The sequence below is a fragment of the Podarcis gaigeae genome (assembly GCF_964106915.1).
Source record: "Podarcis gaigeae genome assembly, chromosome: 6".
Classification (NCBI taxonomy): domain Eukaryota; kingdom Metazoa; phylum Chordata; class Lepidosauria; order Squamata; family Lacertidae; genus Podarcis; species Podarcis gaigeae.
The window spans coordinates 45,432,736-45,453,638 of record NC_139682.1 but is presented as its reverse complement, the minus strand read 5'-3'; the positions used below and the strand labels follow the sequence as shown (position 1 = coordinate 45,453,638).

The 20,903-nt window shown below is 43.3% G+C and overlaps 1 protein-coding gene across 1 annotated transcript in view; it reads left to right on the top strand.

Annotated features, from left to right (window-relative positions):
- The window catches only part of ETV7 (ETS variant transcription factor 7), a 741,840-nt gene extending 727,691 nt beyond the window's left edge, over positions 1-14,149 (top strand). The window contains exon 10 of the transcript XR_014565775.1: positions 14,094-14,149. The gene's annotated coding sequence lies outside the window, so the exon portion shown is untranslated. The remainder of the gene's footprint in view (positions 1-14,093) is intronic.
- Positions 14,150-20,903: the final 6,754 nt, after the last annotated feature.

Genomic DNA, 20,903 nt, shown 5'->3' with positions numbered 1-20,903 from the left:
TTTTGTAATTGCAAACAAGCTGGTAGAGGGAATTTACAACAGCTGGGCCTGAAGAGAAGTTGAATGGGGGGGGTGTCAAAGGGCCCCAGGAGAACATTTCTTTTTCTCGAATTGTTATCCATGATCATGTTGCCTCTGTCAATGGTACTTTTTGCATATGCAAATGAGACCATCCTCCCTGCTATTACATGGCAATCAGAGGCAAATTACATTCTTGCTGTTTACTTTCAGTGTGTCCTTAATTAATCCGGTTATTAGACAATTAATGAAGCTTGTTTGGTGAGAAACAGTGTTTGGGGAGAGGGAGACCTGCACATCTGCCTGTTTGTGGTGATGCCCAGAAAACATGCTAGGAATCAGCAGCAGTTGGTGCGGTGGTGAAGGCAGGGTGAAGTTCTGCACCTAGATTGCCAAAAGTGAGAGTCCATGGCAAAAGACAGGGCCATCTTCACCAGGGCCATCTTTACCCGGGGTGCGGAGCACCCGGGCATCAAATTCTGGGGGGCGCCAGGCACCTGCCACTGAAGCCGCCTAAGCTCTTAACTATCTACCTGTTATGAAATAATAAATAATTTTGATCAAGCTAGAAAAACAAAATACATATATAGCTAGGTATTACCGAAATGTGTACCTACTGTTTCACTAAAGGACTTTCGACTTTGTGCGCTCATTTACCAAAGATGCGGTGCTTGTCATTCACAGAGGGACGTTATAATTTCATCACTTACTGCTCTAATTTGTTTAGAGAAATTGTTTTTAAAAATGATGTTTATTTTCTCTAATTGTCAGCATTTTCTTTGATTAACTACTTAGTACTTAGGGCCCTACTTCACATGCATTTCAGCACGCGATTTTGGGGGCGCTCAGATTCCATCACTGACTTCTGCTGCAATCTGATTTGGAATCGAGAACTAGGTTTTGCTAGAATTTTTCCAGATTTCCATCAGGCGTTTGAACCAAATCTAACTGTATGGAAGCAGCCCATTCCAAAACCCCTTTGCCAGATCCTTGCAGAAGTCAAATCGTAAAGGTTTCAAGCTTTTTTGTTGCACACTAAAAATGGGCATCCTTCCAGCTAGCTTTGGGAGCTGTGCATGACTTCACTAAGATATAGACAATTTTTTCTGCACCTTTCTACATGAAACTTAAGCTTGGGTGTGTGTATCCATGCCTTAAAAGTCACATCAGTGGAAGCAACATTTAGAAGCTCCAAGGCTGAATTTCCAAAGTGTTTGGGTGCAGTCTGCAGAAAAATATAATTGATACAGCGCTGGTGAAGATACTTATGTATCAAAGGATGTGTGTTCCCCTGTACACAACTATTACCAGTTTATGCAAGCATGAGCAGGTTGTAAAGATTTGCACCTGGAATTATTCAGTTTAGCTTGGCCATGGGCTAATCAATCGAATAATCAAAATGATAATAATTCCATAAAACCATTTTCTCCATCAGCACATCCATCAAGCTTCTCCCCATGTGGAGTCCTGTCGTATAGTGCATGCTGATGTAGACACCAAGATCCACTTCACACATTGGCCAAATATGTGGAGGAGGTGTGGCTGCAGGGCAGGGCTGGGCCAGCTGTGAAAGAACTCTCATACCTTCTTTCACTGTGTGGGGGCCATCCAACCTCCCTCCTCGAAGCCTATCACATGAGGCTCCTGGGTTAAATTTTGAGGTGTTCAGCAGGCTGCTGGGTGGTCTCAAGGATTGCCCCTTCCTGGAGGCTCCTGCCCCAGTAGCTCAGTCCTGATGCAAATGCTCCCTCTTCCTGCTTCGCTCTCCTCTGCTCCCTGTAGCAGTGGATTAGCAGTTGCTTACATGGATACACTTTCAGGAGAAGAGCTTTATCTTGTTACAGAGCAGGGAACTAAATAATTGCTTTTATATCTGGCTGTATACTTCCTGATGCATTAGACCTGCATTCATGAGCAGCTGGGTTATTCTGGGGCAACTCTACTGGGAAGTATGGCTGCCGCCTGCAGTTTCAGACATCCTTCTAGGCTTTCCTTACCATACCACCACCTCATTTAAACCTGTGAAGAACAGGCTAGAGCTGAACCATTCATGAGGCTCTTTTGCTTGTTTCTGCTCTTGCATTTTGTTCTGGGCTTATCCAATACTGGGGCTGAATTCAGCAAGTCACAGACACAAACATATTTTAACAAAGAAGCTTCAATCTTGTACATGTTTCAGGTTGCAATTCGATATGCACTTAACATGGGAATAAGCCCCATTGCATTCAGTAGGACTTACCTCCGAGCTAGTATAATGCCAGTGCGCAGATGTTGTCATAAATCAGGGTAGGCAAATTAGATGTATGTTACCATACCAACAATCACGGTTGCCAGTTAAACCCAGATAAAGCATATGCAGCTTTAAATTCTTTGGTATTGGGAGAAGAGGCACCTCTAGAAGCTTCTTCCCCAACATCTGGCAGGGGGCAGGGAGACAGAATTAAAACTGCTTTGCTCCCAGACCCTCCAAGTGTTCCCTGATTTAGAGAAACTCTCCCAGTTTCTGATTTGATACCAGAATGTCCCACTTTTCCTTAGGATGTCCCTATTTTCATTGAAGAAATCTTGGAGGGTATGGAGTTATCCAACCCCCCGAGCCATCTGAAGGCAATCCTGTATAGAGAGGTTTTCTAATGTTTAATGATTTATTGTGTTTTTATATATGTTGGAAGCTGCCCAGAATGGCTGGGGCAACCTACTAAGATGTGTGGGGTATGGAATGGGCCATCCCTATTTTCATCAGAGAAATGTGGGAGGGAATGTACTCCTAGGGTTGTCATAGCTATCACTCTGTTAGACTTGAAGGTGAGAAAACTATGCACACACGTGCCTGCAGTGTGCCTGGGTTGGAGGGTAATATCAAAAAGTAGTTTTCCTAGCTAGTTTGCACAAATGTATTCCTGTGGACAGTTGTACTTTGGAGATACAAAAGCCTCTGCGCCAGTCCTAATTTATACATCTTAAACATCTGAGGTGACCACCAGCAAGGGAGAAGCAGCCTGTCTTTGCATAAGAATTAGGAGCATCTCTACTTGCAGCTGGCTTCAACTGCAGTTGATATTAAAGTGACAGAGATGTAAAAAATAAGCTTATTTTATGTCTCCCCTACCTAATCATCAATGGCCTTGGGGGCTTACAAAGAATCCTGCACTGTGTTTTGAAGCTCAGGTGATCAAATGATACTTCAGAACTGTCCCCACTGATCAGGTGATTGGTATGACTCCAGCAACTCCTTTTTGCCCAGCCACCTTTTTACCTGCCTACATCCACCGTCATGCTTGGCACCAGGTGACTGGCAGGTGAATGCAGCTTGGACAAAATGACCTGATGTGCCAAAGGTACAGGCCTAATTAGGCCCATGGGCTGAAGGTTCCCCACCCCAGAATCAATGCTTTCTGCTCCATCTTCACCAACCCCACAGGTCAGCATCTCTTATGTTTGTCTAAACCCTGTATAATTAAATAGCATGTTAATCTAGAAATCCAATTGCTGTGGCAGAGGAAAGCAAAGAACTAATTAAGGAGCTCATTTGCATACTCCAGAGTTTCTGGGCTGTGAATGTGGTGTACGTGAGTAGTTCCCATAGAAACCTGTGTGCACAAACACAAACTCTCTCATGTATGTTTTCAGGGTTTTTTCTTCCCTTTGTGTATAAATCCCTATTGTTCCTGGGAAGATAGCAAAGGCTTTGTAATCAAGGGTGCTTGCAACCCAAAGAGGGGATCAGTTTGATGAAAAGCAGAAAACAGAACAAGGCACCAAAGGAGCTCACCATTGTACACGGGTTTAGTATTTCTACCTTTATGTCTACATACTTAATGTCACTGCACTTGCTCTTGACACAGAGGAAGTGCACATGAGATGACCAGATGCAACAGCCTATTTTCTCTTCTCTATGGCTGTTAAAGGTGCAAGAGGCTTATCCCAGCACCCTAACACCATTCCTAGTGCCCATTTTTAGGACTGGGGAGATCTAATGGGAAGCAGGGCGAGGGTCTATTTAAATATTGTATTGAAAAGCGAGTTTGAGCAGGTGGAGCTTGTCATACAGCTGTGAGAAAACGAAGCTGTGCCTGCCAAAATCGTCTCTTCTCTACAGCTATTTAAAGTCTGGAGTCTTCATCTTGCCTGCCAGTCACTGAGGAGAGGCAGATGTTTAAGCCCCTATTCCAGCCTTCACCAACATAGTGCTGTCCAAATATTTTTGGACAACAATTCTGTCCTTCCCTGCCCCCAAGGAAAGGTATAGAAGAAATCTCATTCTCTTTTGCATCTGATCGCCCCACACCGAGTGCTTTTGGTGCATAGCTGTCAACTTTTCGCTTTTCTTGCGAGGAATCCTATTTGGAATAAGGGAATTTCCTTTAAAAAATGGGAAACGGTGACAGCTATGTTTTGGTGTGATACCATTTGCTTTATTTATGCCGTGCCAAAATAACCCTGATGTAGCCTCACATCATGTCACATATTAGGGTGCTTTTAGATACCTGCCTTGCAAAGGTGTCAAAATCCTGTAATCTGTGTTCAGGGGAGGATGTAATGCCACGAATGCATTCTTGGGCATCCTTTCGGTATTCTGATGACAATGCTAATCAAGTGTTATGGAAACATGAACAAATGACACTAAATAAAGTTAAGGCAGTGGGCTGAAGCAGGTTCTGCAATGCTGGAAAAGAAAAGGTTGTTGCCAACGTTCAGGTGACTTGCATCAAAGCTGTGCTTTCAGAGCTGGGATGGACAGCACTTTCCCATGCATCAGTTATATGTGTGGGCTCAGCCATTACATGCAATGGCTTACATAATTTGAGCGTTTCCTTTGTAATGTGCAAAAGAAGAACTTGTGTGAATCTCACCTGCTCATGCAGTGGAGATGCAAGCATCCCAAACCATATAGTCTGCTTATTTCTTTGCTCCCTGCTTTCCTATATTCCAGCCATAACTCTTGAGATTCCTATCCTTCTTCCATTGTTCCAGTGGATCAGGACAATAAATACATTGCCTTATGAAAAGTTCATCAAAGCAACCCCTAGACCAGTGTTTCCCAACCTTGTGCCTCCAGATGTTTTTGGCCTACAACTCCCATCATCCCTAGCTAGCAAGACCAGTGGTCAGGGATGATGGGAGTTGTAGGCCAAAAACATCTGGAGGCACAAGGTTGGGAAACACTGCCCTAGACTTCCAGCTATCTGGATTAATTCTCATTACTAGGGATGTGCACAAAATTTGCATTTTTTGAAATTGCTTATGAAATATCACATAATTCACTATTTTGTCCCTACATCATAATGAAAACACATTGAGTGAGATTGCACAAGTGTTCATGGAATTATGATGCCCTGGAGTGTATTATGGTGGGGCAAATTTTTTTTTTTTTTTTGTAAAAGCTTCACTTTATGCAAGTAATCTCCATTCTACTTACGCAAATACTGTATGCCTGTAATAAAATTATCAGCTATGCAGACAGAATGCTTGTTACAAAATGCACATCAAAGTTTTCAAAAACAATTATGCAGGCAGAGTGTGTAGGGATGAAAGAGCAAAAAAAAAAAAATGAAAAAGAAAGAGCTGCAAAGCAGAATGGGCTCAATAATTTATGGAAAATGAATGAAGCGAGACGACATCAGAAATTACATCACTACTCATTACTGTAGGATCAGTCATTTTAGATAATCAGATTAATCTTTTATCTGGTTTGTTTTCGCTGCCATCACAGCATGGTAGCAACTTCCTCCCCAACCTTGAGGAATACCTGCATGTGACAAGCAATGTGTGAAGCAGTTCTCAGACTCTAGGAAGCTCTTTATTAAAAAAAAAAAAATTTCCAGTGAAATATTTTAGCTTTCCCAAGCTAGAATGATTTGACTTGTGTGCCGTAAACAATATGACAGACTTCCCCTCTTTCTAGCTGTGAATTGCTTGTGAGCAAAGTAAAATTCTCTTCAATTTACCTGAAGATAATTCACCAGAGGATTCCCAGTCCCCAGACTGCAGAGAAACTGCACGGTATAAGTGTCTTAATAGTGTATTTTGCATTGTCAAAACACCCGCAGCCTCAGAAGATCACGGTGAACTCAGGTGACCCATTTGTGTGACAAGGAGCTTGTTGTATGTGAAGCTCCATTTCCCATTGTTTGTGCATCTTGAAAGAACTGTCAGAGATAATCATCAAGATGAGTGTGACAGACCATTCAAAGAACCAGACTACAACACTGGTTAATTGATAATTCAGATAGGCCAAACCATTTCATTTCTTTGCTTTCATTTGGCATGTGCAGGTTAAAGAAAAGGTGGATAAATTCTGTTTTCCTGGATGAGTGTCATATTTAAAGATGTGAGGTTTCCCACAGGTCCTCATTTGAGAGGTAATTTGCTCCTTGTTTTAAACCATTGCTTGCAATGTATGGTCTCCTCCGTTGAGGAACAAATCCATCAATCCGACTTCTTTGATTTCACTGGTATGAAATCAAGGCTATTGGGGATTGGTTTTATGCAATGGAAGACAGAGTTCTCCTTCTTTTAAAACAGGGGTGGAGGACCTCCAGAGCGTGGTCTGAATCTGTACAACCAGACCTCAGGATCAGGAAGACGTGACCTCTTTCCCCAAACCATGTTCTGAAGTCAACCATTGAGTGCAACACATGAAGCTCTAACCCCTTGTATAATCAACAGAGTGCCTGACTGCCTCCCAGAGTTAGTGTCTCTCTTGAGAGGAACAAGGAAACAGGCAGCCTTACACGCAAGCAGGAAGCCTGAACTTCTCATTTCCCTTAGGCCTCATTCTTTTTCTCTATGGACATCTTGCTGTTTTTTCATGCTGTATGCTGAGAAAGGGAGCTTATTTTTCAGTACATTCTCCACCCTTACTTTAAAAGGTGTACAGAAGAGGACATTTGGGCAGGTGTTATTTTTTTCATCGTGTCTATTATTAGTAGTAGTAGTAGTAGTAGTAGTAGTGGTGGTGGTGGTGGTGGTGGTAGTATTAACAGTTGTCTTCTACTGATTAAGTATAGGAGCTCTCGCTCTCTCCTGGGTAGCAATCCATGAGGTATTCGATCTTTGCACATTCTTATACAGTGGTACCTCAGGTTACAGACGCTTCAGGTTACAGACTCCACTAACTCAGAAATAGTACCTTGGGTTAAGAACTTTGCTTCAGGATGAGAACAGAAATTGTGTGGTGGCAGTGGGAGGCCCCATTAGCTAAAGTGGTACCTCAGGTTAAGAACAGTTTCAGGTTAAGAACGGACCTCCAGAAAGAATTAAGTTCTTAACCCGAGGTACCACTGTACAGACTGGCCTGATCACAGGTTAAATGTGTGCATCAGCATTTAGTTTTCCACAGAATTTGAACTTCCCAAGTGTCCTGACATAGTTTCTGGCTGAAAAAGAAATGTATCAAAATACATTAAAAATGCATAGTTTAAAAGAAAACATTTGTACTTAAATGTGTGTTTTAAAAGTCCACAAATAAAAGTCAGATGTCAAACAGATAAGCAACTATTTGACTTTTAAAAGACACAGAAAGGGAAGTTTTTAATGGTTGTTGTTGTATTATTGTATTTTTAATATTTTGTTGGGAGCCACCTAAAGTGGCTGGCGCAACCCAGTCAGATGAGCGGTATATAAATAATAAAACTTTTTCTTTTTTTAAAAAAAATCTCTCAGATATATCTGAACACAGGAAAAAGTGGCATGGAACAAAAGTAATCTGAACCATTCTTCTCTACACCTGAACAACTTATTTTCCACCCTAGCCTAAAATGTGCTGAGAGAAACTTGCAAAATAACACTCACCTCAGGGTGGTTGAATCTACCCTTTTCAACAATGTTAATCATTCTTCTTGTCAGTAGAACATGCAAGGACTTCAGAGTGAAAGGAAAAGAAATTAACAGCCTATCTCAACACATCTTGCAGTAAAAAAACATGCTGTGTCTCTGGTGCTAAGAGCTTAGAATTAATGCACTAACACCCAGCATTAGAGTAAATTAACCATTAGCTTTATTGAGCAGGTTCACTCTGCTGGATATCAGAAAACATATTGAATGTAAACAACAATAAGAAAGACTGGCTGAAGTTTGAACATGTTCATGGGCTGGATTTGAAATTCTCTTCTACTTGGAATAAGAAGCACATAGGGTTGCCATATGTCCTCTTTTTCCAGGACATTTCCTCTTTTTCATGGGTATGTAAAATGAGAGTCATCATAGTGATCCATAGTTAAAAGTTGAAGTCGACAAATGTGTCCTCTTTTTTGCTCTACAAAATATGGCAACCCTACATTGGTTTGGGAAGCCATCCTTCAACAACTGGAGATAGTAAGCCCCATAAAATGTCTACTTTTTTTTAACCCCTGAGCATTTTCCAGCTTGAACAAATATTATATTTATCTACAATGTACCCCCAGAGTTCAGAACAAATGAAGGTATTTTTAATGGATTAAATTACTTCACAACCTGTGGCTTCACTGATGTTTTGGACTCAGGTTCCATCATCCCTGACCAAAGGACATGCTTGGCAACTTCAAGACAAACAGATTTTCTTTTTGTAGCATAAACTTGGGTGGATTACAAGCCACTTCATCAGACACAAATTTCTTAAAGCTCCTTTTACATGTGAACGTTGGGATTATCTCCATGTCAAGAGTAAGTGTAGTGACATTAGGTACAGAGACCTAAATGCGGAAATACGACACACACTTATAAGCTCCTTTGAACACTGTGCTACTTGCTTCAAAAGAAATATGCACTGGAAATGTATATGACACCAAATGACCGCTGGGAGGAGTGCAGAGAGAAGAAATGCCATGGTGCATCTGTGGCAGCGCTACTAGATGCCTTCGTCGGTCCCAGCTGAAACAAGACATGTCTCTACAAGAACAGCATGTGCTGTAACTTTCCAACAGTTTGACTTCACCGCCAAAGGCACACTCCTCCACTGTCTACCAAGACAGATTCCAACCAAAGACTCATGCTGGCTGGGGAGCTGAAGACCAATAACATCTGGAGGGCTACAGGTCCTTCATTGTTGCTTTTAAAGTCATTTCAGTCTCTACAGTTGACAAGTGTGCTTATTTTTTGGGTGGGCCCTATCTCGTTCTCTTAGAATGGCAATGGGGCCCACCTGAGAGGTGATGAAACTGGTGAGTTCTGGCTGAAAATAAAGCCCTGGCCCTACTATTAGTCAGAGTCAGGCTAAACAGATTCTAAGTGCCATGAAAGGGCAGCAAATTGTTAGCTATTCTGCAGAGACGCGCTTGTGAGATTTTGTTATTTTGGTCTCAGGTACTCAAATAACTTGCGCATACAATGCACTTGTACTGGAATGAGGGTGATGGTGTCATTTGACACTCTACGTCAGTCAGAAAAATGCCTTCAGCCAGCTCTGCTTCTACTTCAACCATCCTGAAATAATGGTTTGAAAATTTTCACCCACAAAATTCTGCACAATAGATTTGGTTTTGAAGAGCAGCAAGGTCTAAGGCTGTGGGCTTGAGTGGGCAAATGAAGCACTGACAATTTACCAAAGCTAATATTGGATGGTTCTGCTATTCTCCTAACCTCATCCATCCCACGAAAGCTCCCATAAATCAAAACCAGAAGGAATCCCATTTAGCTACCCACATGCCTTTCCTCCTTTACCATTGTTTTCATTTTCTCGTCTTTTTTAAAAAAGAGAAATCTCTGTAAAAACATAATTACTGGCCTTAAAAAAAAAATTCCAACAAATTATAGTGACATACTTTAATTATCTCTGAGCAATGGAGAACTAAATTACACAGCCAGGGAATCTGAGGTTACCTAAAAATAAAAGGAAGAAGTCTCATTAAAAACTAATTGCATCTTTTGCCACTGAAGTGAAATTTTAACACAATTTGCCTTTGACTCACTCGACCATTTATGAGAGTATTTGTGAAAATCTGGTTTGCAAACTGAGACAGATAGCCACTTTGTGAGGGACTGCAATAATGGTTACTCACACATATTGTAGGGAAATCCAAACGGTGTTCTTTGAATGAGCATAGCCATTACTGTGAAAATGTGCCCTTTTTTAAATAAACTTGCACATGAAAAATGGGATCTGGATGATAGGCACATTAGATTCATCATCATTATGGAATTCACTCCCCTGAGATGCAGTGGTGGCCATGAACTTGAATGACTTTTTAAAAAGAATCAAAAAATTTCATTAAGGATAAGACCATTAATGGTCATTAGTCACAATAATTATGTCTCTGGATACCAGTTGCTGGGAATCACAGGTGGGCAGAGTGCTGTTGAACTCAGGTTCCGCTTACAGGCTTCCTATAGGCTTCTCTATAGGCCTGCTTCTTGGGAGAAAAGTGATGACAAACCTAGGCAGCATCTTTCAAAGCAGAGACTATGCCAACAAAGGTCTGCATAGTTAAAGCTATGGTTTTCCCAGTAGTGATGTATGGAAGTGAGAGCTGGACCATAAAGAAGGCTGATCGCCAAAGAATTGATGCTTTTGAATTATGGTGCTGGAGGAGACTCTTGAGAGTCCCATGGACTGCAAGAAGATCAAACCTCTCCATTCTGAAGGAAATCAGCCCTGAGTGCTCACTGGAAGGACAGATCCTGAAGCTGAGGCTCCAATACTTTAGCCACCTCATGAGAAGAGAAGACTCCTTGGAAAAGACCCTGATGTTGGGAAAGATGGAGGGCACAAGGAGAAGGGGACGACAGAGGACGAGATGGTTGGACAGTGTTCTCAAAGCTACTAACATGAGTTTGACCAAACTGTGGGAGGTAGTGGAAGACAGGAGTGCCTGGCGTGCTCTGGTCCATGGGGTCACAAAGAGTCGGACACAACTAAACGACTAAACAACAACATAGGCTTCTAGTTAGCCTCTGTGAGAACATGGTGCTGGGCTAAGTTTTCTTTGGTTTGAACCAGCATGTGTTTGAACCTATGTATGTGTCTATGCCAGTGTTTCCCAACCTTGTGCCTCCAGATGTTTTTGGCCTACAACTCCCATCATCCCTGACCACTGGTCTTGCTAGCTAGGGATGATGGGAGTTGTAGGCCAAAAACATCTGGAGGCACAAGGTTGGGAAACACTGGTCTATGCTATCACAGCCACATGCAGCACACATCCTCCCACTTCTTCTGTCAAAGTCACTTTATGAGCACTTAAAACTGTTTTTCTGTATTTTGCTTATGACTTCCAGGAGTTTGTGGGAGACATACCTCAAAGTGGCATATTGTGGTGGTTTGCTAAAATGGGAGTGTATTGAGTCTGAAGTGATAAGATCAGGTTACACTTTAAATTTGACACAGCTGGCATTTTTTTATCACTGGGCAAGGACTTAGTGGGAGTAAATGGTTGAGGCACATCACAACACCCCCACATAGCAACAGCCACATACCTATTTGCCCCAGTGGGAGAATTATTATGCTAATTGTGTGGGGGCAGGGTTATCAGGGGTTATAAAGTTCACTGGGAAGCAAAGGGTTAAAGCTGTTGTTCCAATATTAATTGCTCCCCACCCCCAGCCCATTGCTGCTGCTGTTTGTTTGGGGTGTCACGCACCCCCTTAAATCCTGGGTCCAGTAGAGATTAGAATTTAATCAAGCCTCCTGAACCCCTGGATTCAGCAAGGATTAAAATATAAGAGAATTTCCTGAGTTCAGGAAATCACATGGAAGAAGAGCCATTAAGGAGAATAAAAGGAAGGTAATGGGCCATTAGCAGCGCAAAGATTGTGTGGTGGATGATAAAAGGGGCGAGACTCCACCCTTCGTTCTGAGATAGTCAGAAGACAATGCCAGAGTTTTTAGAGTGGGGAGTTTAGGACTGCAGTTGGGGATGATGTGGGCTGGAGGAAAATAGTTGCAGCCTGTAAGCGTCAGCAAGCTGGGGAAATAAAAAGTGTGTTTGTTTTCTGTTCGAATCAAAGACTGAAGCTGTGGATGAAGCCATGAGCTCTTGGTATGTCAATGCTGTAAGCCCCCCTCACCGTAGGATTGGATTGTAGATATAAATAAACCATATATCATAAAGACACCACAGTCTCCACTGTGCCTCATTTCTAAACCATGAACCCCTGGAATCTTGCACGACTTAGAGATTGGGGTACTGTGTAACATTATTATTTTAAAAAACCAGACATGGTTGCTAATCATAGGCCTTTTTGGTGGTGACTCCGCATTTGTGGAATGCTCTCACCAGGGAGGCTCACCTGGTACCTTCATTACATATCATTAGGCGTCAGGTGCAAACATTTCTCTTCAACCAGGTGTTTGGCAGATTCACATACTATGGCATTTTATATGTGTCTGTGGAAGTGGGGATATTTGTTTAGCTTTTGCTTTATTATGCATTTTGTGTTTTCATTTTGTATTGTTATGCTGTAAATCACCCTGTAATCAGTGGACACATTTAATAAATAAAATAAATACATAAACACACTATTAATCTCTGGTTTGGCCCTTATTGGAACTCTTCGAATTTCTCTCAAAATTCTTCCAGTGTTTTGCCTACCAAATTCCCTTCAGAGTTCACTAGCACTCCAATTCAATGGCAAGTCTAATTCACGAGAATGAAAAATAAAAGATGTTCCCCATCAGAGAAAGTCGTGAGGAAGAAAAAGCCCCGCCACCGCCACTAGTCTCCCCTTCCCAGATGCACCAACTAATGGAATAATTATGTTGCTGGAACGTGGCTCTACAGGCCCCTCCCTTGTGCACCCCCCCGTCTCCCTGCCAGCGGTGTCTATCACCCCCTGTCAAAGAAGAACAGCAGCTAATTTCACTCAGGCTGTCGTATTCAAAGCAGGGGGAACAGAGTTAAAAGAATTCGCAGAGAAATGATTTTGTTTTTCCATTTCCTATAGCATTGGCCTAATTGTGTCGCTAAGTCTGTAATTTGCCTCTCACAGAGCTGAGTTAATGATAGGCCCCACGCTGCTGACTCTCTCCCTTTTGATGGATGAGCGTGTAGACATGCAGGCACAGCCTTTGCCTGTGCCATCCCGACACTTACAGCCAGGCCCACTGATCACAAGGCTACACAAGTGACGGTGCACCCCTGCCAGGCTGGCTCTTTGCCATGGTTTGCTTTTTTTCTTTTCTTTTTGGTAGAAGCTCTGTAAGGCCAAGGAGAGCCTGCTGGGATCTCCCACTGGCAGGCATTTCCACTGAGGATTCTTTTAAAGTGCAATAATATATCCAAGGGGACTTTAGCAAGAACCACAAGCCTCTGTGGTCTCATCTGACCTCGGTTACTGCTCCCATTGTCCTATATCAGACGTCTTCGGACGAATCCCTTGTAACTTTGACTAAAAGAGGAGCTCAAGAAGGCAACCTTCTCTCATCCATCCTTACTGGCAGAGGAATCAGGAGCTGTGCTAATATGTCAGTCAGCACAGCTCTGATGGATCCTAAAAAAATCAATTGGATGCTGTGTAACGGTGCCACAGAGGCCTATCCTGTCCTACATCTGTTACAGCTTAACCAGTGCCAAATCTCAGCCAGATATTTTTCTAATAATGTTGGATTAGAGTGGCCATGTGTCCTCTAGCTGAAGGGCTGTCTGATCCAAGTCTGGTGGTTTAAGAGAAAGACCCATAAGAGCAGAGAGCAGAGGCCTTGAAGATGCCCATCAAAAATTGTCACCTCGTTAGCAGACTGAGTAGCAATACAATTCACTTGGTTACAGCTCCCTATAATAATAATAATAATAAATAATAAATTTTATTTATATCCCGCCCTCCCCAGCCGAAGCTAGGCTCAGGGCGACTAACAACAATCAAAATAATCCAACATTCTAAAAGCATTCATTATAAAATTAATTAAAATCAAATTAAAATCAAATTGATGGCAACCAATGAGGTGTATTGTATTTATATTTAAATTATAGAAATTATTTCTAAGTGTGTGTATTTGCATATACAGTAATTGGTGCAAATTGGCAACCTCTTTTGACCTCTTTTGGGGGAGATGTATTTCCCCCCATTTTGATGATGGTTAATTGGCCACCCCATGTTGGATACAGCTGTGCTAGCCTTGTAGCTGGGCTTATGGCTCTAGTGCAGGGGTCAGCAAACGTTTTCAGCAGGGGGCCGGTCCACTTTCCCTCAGACCATGTGTGGGGCCAGACTATATTTTAAAGGGGGGGAATGATGCAAGAGCAACCACGAGCCCCAGTGGCTGCTTACCTGTGTCTTGTGAGCGGCAGAGGCTGGTGGTGGTGGCGGCAGGATGATGAGCGGTGAGTGAAAATGCTCCAGAGAGGGGCTGCTTAAAATGGCATCCGCTCAAGCGCTGCTGCTGCTGGCACCAACAAAACCCAGCCCCCTTCCTCCTCTAGGCAGGGCGGGGAGAAGCCAGGAGGAAGGAGGGAGGAGGCACCAGCGCCGGTGCCGCTGCTGTGTGAGGGAGGGGGGCAAACATATGTGCTGGCGATCCACGCAGCGATTCCTGGACCATCCGGGGGCTGGATCCAGAAGGCAATTGGGCCTGATCTAGCCTGCGGACTTTAGTTTGCCGACCCACGCTCTAGTGCAAAGGTATTTTTGCTGATTATCGTGACCGGAAGCAGAGGCCTGCAGAGAGAAGGCAGGGCTTCTGCACCTTTAATAGTTGTGGAGAACAAGGAATTTCAGCAAGTGTAGCTAAGCCTGTTTAAAGGCGCAGGTGCCCTGTCCTACTCTAGTGCTGATGTAGTACCAAATCTGAGAGCTTGATCCAGCCCTAAGGCTGTTTGACTGAAATCCTGTGCTTAAAATTGAAAGTCTCTTCAAATATGTTTACAAATTGCTTGTTGTAGAGTAGCTGCAGGTCATGCTAAAGTCTATAGGATTACCTAAGAGTCAGGGATGTGTGGACGACAGTATTGAGAGCTAGTATCGCATAACAGTTACGGTACTGTGAATCAGATAGTTCCTAGTTCAAACGTTGACTCTGCCAAAAGCTTACAAAGCAACTTGATCATGCTAGCCACAACTTCTTGGCCTAAGGCTCTATCATCAATATGAGGATAATAATAATACTCCCTTACCTTTCAGTGTTGCAGTAAGGAAAACTTCGAAAATACATAAAAAAATCCTTCCAGTAGCACCTTAAAGACCAACTAAGTTAGTTCTTGGTATGAGCTTTCGTGTGCATGCACAATTCTTCAGATACCAAGTGTGCATGCACACGAAAGCTCATACCAAGAACTAACTTAGTTGGTCTTTAAGGTGCTACTGGAAGGATTTTTTTTTTTTGTTTTGACTATGGCAGACCAACACGGCTACCTATCTGTAATTCGAAAATACATGTGAGGTACATTGAATTATCTAAAGGTGCTAAGCATTATTTATAAGTGAGTGGCCCCAAATGCCAACAGACAATTTAATTCTCCTAAAATGTCTCTCCTGTGCCTTTCTGACCCCCCCCCCCTTTCTTTTCTGTGACTATCCATAACTCACCTGGCTACATTTAGTTTCTGCTGAACCTTACACATGCTCTGCTGGCAGCTTTCACTGTGAGTCATAATCAGCTTCTTTATTCCTTGCAGAAATGTAAGCCTCCCCTTCTGCTCCAGCCAGTGTGGTGTAGTGGTTAAGAGCGGCAGTCACATAATCTGGGGAACCGGGTTCGTGTCTCCGCTCCTCCACATGCAGCTGCTGGGTGACCTTGGGCCAGTCACACTTCTGTGAAGTCTCTCAGCCCCACTCACCTCACAGAGTGTTTGTTGTGGGGGAGGAAGGGAAAGGAGGTTGTTAGCCACTTTGAGACTCCTGAAGGGGAGTGAAAGGCGGGATATCAAATCCAAACTCTTCTTCTTCTTCTTCTCTCTAACAAAAAGGAACTTGGTGCTTGGCTGTGCCAATCCAGCCCAGTGGTGCTGATAATAAATCAACCTTCGTAGTGACTCGACTCCCAGGAGCAACCCTCTGACTCCAACCATGGGAAAGCTGTCAAGGAGTTGAGGCTGCAGAAATTTCCCCACAGGAGACGTTGGGTTTAAACAGACATTTTTAGGATTATGGCACTCTCTTTTTATTTCACCCAGGGTCCAGTGTTAATATGGCTGTATTTTAAGCTGTAAAAGGGAAGGGAGAAATCCAGAATGTCATAGGAACATGAGAAGATCACTGCTGGATCAGGCTAAACCCCTGTGTAGCTAAACCCAATCCAATGCCCATGGGAAAGCCAAAAGCAGAACTTGAGGGCAACAGCAATCCCACCCCCCAATTTCCCAGCAACTGGTATTCAGCATACTGGCATATTGTCTCTGGCAGTGGACAATAGGAGGCAATAGAGATCACAGAATCATCAAACTGTAGAACTGGAAAGGGATATCAAGGTCATTTAGTCTAACTTTCTGCTTGATGTGAGAATCTTCAGAAGCCCTGAGAGATGGCTTTCCTACCTCAGCTTAAATATCTCCAGCAAAAGAGAGACCATTACCTCTCGAGGCAGTCTGTTCCACTGTTGAATAGTGTCTCCTAATGTTTAGCCAAAATCTGCTTCCTTGTAATTGCCATCTATTGGTTCAAATCCTCCCCTTTGGAGCATTTTGGGCAAGGAAAAAGTCTGCTCCATCTTCTGCATGACAGCCCTTCAAATATTTGAAGACAGCTGTCATGTATTCTTTTAATCTTCCCTTCCCTAGGCTAAACATACCAAGCCCTTTCAACTTTTCCTTATAGGACTTTGCTTCCAGACCTCTCACCATCCCCCTACATATATGCATGCGCTCGCTCTCTCCCCCCCCCCCACCTCCTCCCTTCCATATTAGGAAGTCTTCTGAAACCGGTAAAATTGAGCTTCTGAAAGGCAGTCATCACCATAACCAAGGCAATAAAAAAATAAGATAAGGTGGTACATTTCCCCATTCATAATTTTATTGGTGTAGGTGCAATGAAAAATGCCTGCTGAAGACTGCTCTACAAGTCAAAAGCTTGTATGATACAAGCACTAAACAATCACTGAGCTTCCAATGCTGCAATCACTCAGCTTGGTAACAAACAGCAAGTAATCTACGTTCTTGCCATCTACCGGTACCTTTCCACTTTGTTCATCCTGAATTTCTTGCAAACTCTGGTCAACCATATTGAATAGATGACACTGGAGAAGGAGCGAGAAACTTGGTTGAAAGCTAAAGTAAACCTGCTATTCTACAGTTAATCCAAGCCACAGGAAAACCAGTCACACACATCATCAGTAATTCTTTGTTTTGTCAGTGCTGACACCAAAACTATGAAAAAAATCACTTGATTCTCACATGTAAACACTATAAAAGTGCCACTACATGCACTCTGATGAATAAATGTAGTTTATGCCCTGTTTTATTTTACTTCAACAAATGCAGCGGATACAGAGAAATTCCTACTGATAGCTACTTGATTTGGTGAGATCAGAGTAACTGCATCACAGATTTGCAAGACATGTACAATAATCCCTAATCAGTGTTATTATTTCTTTTTGTATTTTATCTATGAAGAAAAATACTTCCAAATTGTGGTGCCACATTAGCAGAGGAGTCCATGCCATTTGGTGTGGGATCATGTACTACTGCCTAGAGGAGCTCAGTGGGGGTTCAGGAATAAGCCCTTTGTCCAAGGATGGCCTATATTGAGAACTTACCGTGGCTCTTATGAGCTAGTTGATTGAAGGTTATATGAAGGCATGAAGCTACATTATGCGGAGGGAGACTAATAGTCCACCTTGTCCTGTTCTGACTATTCTTATTGCCAGCAACTTTCCAGGGCATCATTTTCTGAAAATTGAGATCCTTTTAACTGGAGAAGCCAAGGAATAAATTTGGAAATTTATGTATGCAAAACAGGTGCTGAATCATTAAGCTATGGACCCTCTCAGCCTTTGGCTGCTTAACATTCTATGTTCTTTTAAATGTGTTTGTGGGAGCGGTTAGTTGCTTTGTTTTTGTTCTTGTTTTTATTATGTATTATGTATTTTTATATTCTATTCTTATGCGCAACTGCTCAGAGATCTTCAGGTGAAGGGCAATATACAAATTTAATAATCTCAAGTTCAGAACTCACAGATATTGATGAACTACAACTTCCATCAGCCCCAGCTGTCACAATCAATGTTCAAGGATGATGTAGTATAAGAACAGGGGTGCCAACTATAGGGGAAGAAGGGGCTTTGGCCCCCTCAATATTTGTGGGTAGGGGGTCGAGCCCCCCCCCCCAATATTGAGAGAGCCATCCCCCACTGCCTGCCGCTGCAGGGCAAACACTCGTATGCCAGGCAGGTGAGGGGCACCCAGAGACTGAAGATCACCCTCTGGGCACCCCATCCCCTCTCACCATTGGGTAAGTGCTTGTGTGTCATGCAGGGGTGGGACCCAAGGAGGGTGAAGATTGCCCTCTGCACACACCTTCCCCCACTGCCGGATGAGTGTTCCGAGTAGGGGCCCGACGCGTGGAGGGGCTCATGATGTTGTGTGTATGACGTCATGCGGCGCCAGGTCCCCACAGTGGGGGGGGGGCAAGTTGGCACCCTGTTTAAGAACAGGTGGAGGGCACCATGTTGGCTATCTCAACTTCAAGATATGCTGTCCACTTAGCCATACCCTCTCATTTTTGCTTCTACAGTGGTACCTTGGGTTACATATGCTTCAGGTTATATGCGCTTCAGGTTACACACTCCGCTAACCCAGCAATAGTGCTTCAGGTTAAGAACAGAAATTGGGCTCTGGCGGCATGGCAGCAGCAGGAGGCCCCATTAGCTAAAGTGGTGCTTCAGATTAAGAACAGTTTCAGGTTAAGAACGGACCTCCGGAACGAATTAAGTACTTAAGCTGAGGTACCACTGTATTCTATTCCCCTCTCCAACTCTGCAGAGAATCCAACTGTTGCAGAACAAGGTTTTAGTAGCAGAAACGATGCTACAGGCTGACTGATTCTTAATATGTGTTTAGGGACCCGGGCACAATTTTGTTTACAGCTGCATACAAGGAGGAATATTGACTGTCTTAAGAAGATCTGTTTAGGTGGGAGAACTATAACTAGCCATTTAGCAGGATTCTAGGTCTCCAATGCAAACTGTTATATGCGGTCATGACTTCCGTCCCACGGCTCCTTCATAAAACCCATAGCATCAAGATGGGTACTATTTGGTTGAAGAGTGACTGACAGCACAAGCTGCTAAATCAGAAAGTTGCTTTGCTGCCATCTGCTTCAACCCACTTCCAATACCTTCATCAATCTGACAAGGTCCCATCTCAGCAAGGTGCAGATAGACGGATGTTTCTGTCTTCCTTTGACATCCATCATCTAATCCCCCAATTTCTTTGATATTCATCAAATGTTTGTCCATTCCTGCTGGCTGCTGACAGGCTTGCAATTTCATCCAACTTTGTAATTTCAAAAGTTACTTTCTTCTAACTCTTCACAATACTGTATCAGAAAAGAAGATGAGGCACTGCTAAGTTATGGGAGAGACAATGTGAAATAGTGGACAGTGTGTTTGCTGGGCTTGGACTGGGGAGATCTGGGCCAAAACTTCTACAAGTCACTCTATCTCAACCTAAAGGTAAAGGTACCCCTGCCCGTATGGGCCAGTCATGTCCGACTCTAGGGTTGTGCGCCCATCTCACTTAAGAGGCCGGGGGCCAGCGCTGTCTGGAGACACTTCCGGGTCACGTGGCCAGCGTGACGAAGCTGCTCTGGCGAGCCAGCACCAGCGCAGCACACAGAAATGCCGTTTACCTTCCCGCTATAAAGTGGTACCTATTTATCTACTTGCACTTAAGGGTGCTTTTGAACTGCTAGGTGGGCAGGAGCTGGGACTGAAAGACAGGAGCTCACCCCGCCGTGGGGATTCGAACCGACGACCATGCAATCGACAAGTCCTAGGCACTGAGGTTTTACCCACAGCACCACCCGCGTCCCTATCTCAACCTAAGCATCCTCAAATCATTAGTCTTATTCAGGTGATAATGATTCCGTGTTCCTGAACACAGGAATGGGGGCATGTGCAAAATAGCTTCACCACCTAGCTTTTGCATAACCATCTGTGCCAATATCAATATACAGGGTTCTGTGTGACATTGTCACAAGAGCTCAGCTGGTGTGGGCAATGTCAGCGTTCATGTGGAAGCTATGAGGTAGGGCAGCTTGGTGCATGCATGTTCAGCAGTACAGGAGTGTTACCATTTTAATACAACTGTTACTGTGAGGATAAATGGGATAACACCATTTATGCCTCCTCTGAGAAAGAGCAGGATACAAATGTATTCAATAGAGTTACTGTTTGTAGGGGTAACTGGGTGAAACAATAATGCAATGCCTTTGTAAGCTGGCCTCTTTGCAGGTTCCCCAAATTGTCATTGAGTAAGATAAGTCATATGGGAATATGAAACATGCAAAGGCTTACATTTCCTAAGGTTTCTACACACACACACACACTTCTGAAAGATGCTTGCCGCTGATAGAACTGGGATAATCAACCCCAGAAGGAGCATTTCTAGTCTCTGTTTGTATGTGATCTAGGGCTTTATATCTCAACTTCAAATTGGGTAATATTCCCTGTTAGCGCCATGAATAGTCTCAACATCTGTAAGATAGCAGCAACCAAAAGCTTCGAGGGAGAGAGGAAAAGAAAGAAAGGAGAGAGAAAGTAAGGCAGGATTAGGTTTACATGGCTCTTCTAAACTAGCTAGTGTTTCACATCCAATCGGAAAATGATGAATGTGGAGGTATGGGGTAATTTTTTTCTTTCCAGAAGCACTTTTGACAAGTGTGATCTTATCAAAGTTTCAGGCTTTTCATTATCTCTGGGGGTTTTAGCTTTGCACTCAGACCTGCCCCCTCCTCTTCTTGCTGGCAGAGGAACACTCACTTTTTCTTGTACTGATTGATTGCGTTCCCTTGGCTCAGGCAGCCATGCCCTCGCACTCAGAGCT